Genomic DNA, 3956 nt, shown 5'->3' with positions numbered 1-3956 from the left:
GCACTATATGTGCCTTTTTCCAATCGTCTGGGATTTCCCCTGATCACCACAAGTTTTCAAAAATAATGGCCAGCAGCTCTTCAAAATCACATCAGCCAACTTCCACAGCACCCTCAGATGCATTCCACCCGGCCCCATGGACTTGTATACATCCAGCTTTTCTAAATAGTCCCTAACCTGTTCTTTCACCATTGAGGGCTGCTCACTTTCTTCCCATACTGTGCTGCCCAGTGCAGTAGTCTGGGAGCTGACCTTGGCTGTAAAGACCAAAGTAAAAAATGCATTGGGTACTTCAGCCTTTCCCTCATCAACTCTTGCTAGGTTGCCTCCCCCATTCAGTAAGGGACCCACACTTTCTCTGACTTGTTGTTGTTGTTGCAAATATACACGTAGGACCCCATCTTGTTACCCTTCACATCCCTTGCTAACTCCAATTGCACTTCCTGATTTCATCCCTAACAGATGACGGAAGGCCATGGTGTAGTACTTTATACTCAGATACTAGGAAGTCATGTACCTGGCCCCAGAAACCTTATTGGCTTAAAAATGTCAATATTTATTTTAAAATAAAATAAAGGACTGATTCTTCTAGTTTACGATGAGGTTTCACCCAATTATTTTTTAAGCTCTTCCTCTGAACCTGTTAAGACTCAAACTTCTTTAAGAAGCCAAGATCCTCATATAATCACAAGATTTCAAGAACTGACACTTTCAGAAGAATACCAATTAGCATCAGAATCTGAATAAAATTGCTAAAGTTGGCAATACTACATGCTGTACTGTGCTGATGCAATCGATCCTTCACCAAATATGTGGATCAGGAGAACAATACAGCTAGGGAGATTTACACTTAAAAAAAAAAAGAGAGATGGCAAGTGGAGGAAGAAGTCCTGTTGGTACATGAATCCATGGCTCCTATATTTTATGAGGACTTTGAGACTTGTTTATCCCATATCTAGGGGTCTTCTAAACTTGAGGCAGCTGCCCTTGGTTTTGTGGGAAAAATACAAGGCTGGCATCTATTTTAATGGGCAGAGTGCATCAGGCCTCCCTCATGCCTCTGGTTGGCCAAGGAGCCCCATGGCCCTGCCTTGCATTGCTGATTGGCTGCAGGTCCATCATGTGGTCCTGCCCCTTGCCACTGATTGGATGAAGGATGTCTGTCATGCAGCCCTGCCCCTCACTACCGATTGGAAAGGATCAGGGCCGTATGACAGATGACCCTTCCAGCCAATCAGCACAGAGGGTCAGGGCAACGGCCATCTTGCCATGCCAGCAACCCATCCCTGCTCTTCTTCTCTCAGCAGGCTGCATAGATAGGCTGCAGTGGCCATGAGGACTGCTAGCTTCCCAGAGTGGGCCAGTGTTTTATTTTCAGTAAGTTGTTTTATTTTCAGGGAGCCTGCCAAAAGCACGGTGCCTGTACTTTTTCACAGAATCCACCCAAAATCACAGTTTCTGTGAAAATTGTGAAATTATAATTTTGGTTGGTTCCTACCCATATCGAAATGGGCTTTGTTAATATCATCCTAACTACATAATAGCCCCATACCTGCAAACCTATCAAACCTCTTGGCAACTAGAATTGTTTGTTCAGGGCCAGGAGGAAGAAAGTATGAAAAAATGTCCCGTCAACTCAAGCTGCTTGTCAACCTATTCTGTCCATGATAGAGACTTGGAGCTGGAGCTTCATGAGCTTCTACTGAAGGTATTATACCTGTCCCATTTGAAGTAAAATGTAAAAAAACCCAGAAAGGAAATGATAAAGCCCTCTTATCTCCTCATGCAAAGACAAACAAAAAATGCGGAGTAGCCACACTATGAATCACCTGAATGTACAAAAGCTTATTGAATTCAGCCTCTTACATTATGTGCCTAATACCACAGGTGTGTAAAGTATACATTTCTGTTTCTATAGCTACAGAAAAGCATGAATCACTTCAGTGTAAATGTCTGAGAATGCTTAATTAGTACCTCAGGGTGGTAAAATGAGATTAAAGAAAGTTTAATAGCTACCTGCTGCAGAAAGAAACAGCATTTTGAGCATGTGCTTGCATCATAGTGGACCTTCTCCAAGAGCCTTGTTGGCATTCTGGGCTGGGACAGACCGGACTGGAGCCGAGAATGACTGAGCTACTTTCCCAACTCCTGAAGTTAACGTCTTTGGATAACAAATAAGGAATGCAGGCAGGGCAGTGTGGGAAAGCTTGTAGTATCACCCTCTCTCTGTCCTGTGTAAAGAAAGAAGTTAATTAGTGATTAGAGCCTCTGACTTTGACAGGTTTATTTAATAAGTATAACATTGTACATAATAATGCACCCATCTCCCTCCCTTTCTAATAAAAAAAATCCTGTGTTGCACCCAATAGCGTGTGTATGTGTGTGTATATGTATATATACATATACGTATATATGCTATCAACCATATAGCCTTGTTTAATTTATTGATATATATATAGAAAGAATAAAGTATAGATTATTCTGTTGATATAAAAAGTTGCCCTCTAGTCCAAATCTGCGGCTTGGCAATATAAAAAGTATCACAGTGGCCTTTTACTTTTAGGTGTCAAATCAAACCCCTAAAGGTTTAACATTATTTGGAGTGTCTTTGTGGTCATGCCTTCTGGTGCTAGTTCTCTTTTGCCCACAGAAGTATTGTCAAGTTCTTATTTGGTACAGCCTCAGAGAAAGCTGGTAGCACATGCCATCTTGCCCACAGTGTAGATTGGCTGTCACTAATACCTTCTTTGTCATTTCTATAATGTGTGATTCCCTTGGGAACAGAGCAGCTATTGTCCTGTGAACACAGCAATAAGAAAAAGCATTTCACACTCAGACAGAATCAATTATTACAGATTTATTATTGTTGAATTAAATTATTAAAGATTTAAATGATTAAGTAAACACTTATAAAAATGTCAGTTACACAAATGCCATGAAATATTCATTCATGTTAACTTTGCACTTAAGTTACCAGATAGTTGTGTGTTTACTTTACTTACTACATAGCAGAAGTGTCATGATCTAAAATATCAAAGCAGTATTTCTCCTCCAGGAGTTTGGGTATCTTTCTACTTGACAAAAATGAATATTTGTAGCTACTGTTGGAGAGCTTTGATACTGTTTCATTGAACATTATGTCTCCCTTAAATACAGTTAATTTTCCTTAACTTTGATTAAAATTACACAGATATTTTTCTTCCTGCAGGTGACATCAGAATAAATAACTTGTTTATTCAGGAACTCCACCCTTTAAGTTAGTGAATCAGCACTTTTGTGGCACAAAGTACAATGATGAGATGGAATCAGACTGTTGCACCCTAGATAGATCAAGCAAAGTGGCGTCCAGATAGGTCAGAGTAGGTCAGATTTATACTACAGAGTAGGTCCAGATAGGTCAGATTTATACTACAATCCTTAATTATTTTGTTATAGGATTAGCAAATGGATCAGGATGATGATATCATAACATAGAACTTCCTGGCATTGTAGCAAACTGTTAGCTTTACAGACTGAAGTTCCTATTTGTATCAGTGATATTACATCAGGAAAGGTGTGTATAATGTGTTAGTCTCATCTTCACCTGTATTCTGACTTAGTGATATGTTAATTATTGGTAAATTAATACATTAAATAGTCCTTTCTTAAATCTATTCATTATATATTGGTGATGACATGATAGTGTGAAACTTTAAAAAATGCCTAAGGTAGGCATGGTCATGGTCACAGTTTCCATTGACTCAAATGTTTCATCTTCAATTATATGAAAAATGTTCATTGAGTGAACTCCTCCTCATTTTGGGTGCTTCAGAAAGAAACCTCGCTCTGTATCTGACAAGAAGACCTACATCCTTCAGCGTGAAAATATTTTGTGGTAAAGGAGGGTCTGATGGTCATAATCCTGTAATGCCTATTGTTGGTGTTGATTTCAAAATCTCCACCTGTTTTGGAGTGAG

General features: G+C 39.5%; 1 long non-coding RNA gene across 1 annotated transcript; it reads left to right on the top strand.

The window, feature by feature from the left end:
* Positions 1-1179: 1179 nt before the first annotated feature.
* LOC109288682 lies at positions 1180-3653 on the top strand. Its single transcript, XR_002095207.1, has 2 exons — positions 1180-3363; positions 3402-3653. It is a non-coding gene; the product is annotated as an uncharacterized LOC109288682 (long non-coding RNA).
* Positions 3654-3956: the final 303 nt, after the last annotated feature.

This window comes from Gavialis gangeticus, unplaced genomic scaffold, assembly GCF_001723915.1.
Source record: "Gavialis gangeticus isolate Ggan-Ray unplaced genomic scaffold, GavGan_comp1, whole genome shotgun sequence".
Classification (NCBI taxonomy): Eukaryota; Metazoa; Chordata; order Crocodylia; family Gavialidae; genus Gavialis; species Gavialis gangeticus.
Note: the sequence above shows the minus strand (reverse complement) of the source record. Positions and strands in the feature narration are given on the sequence as shown.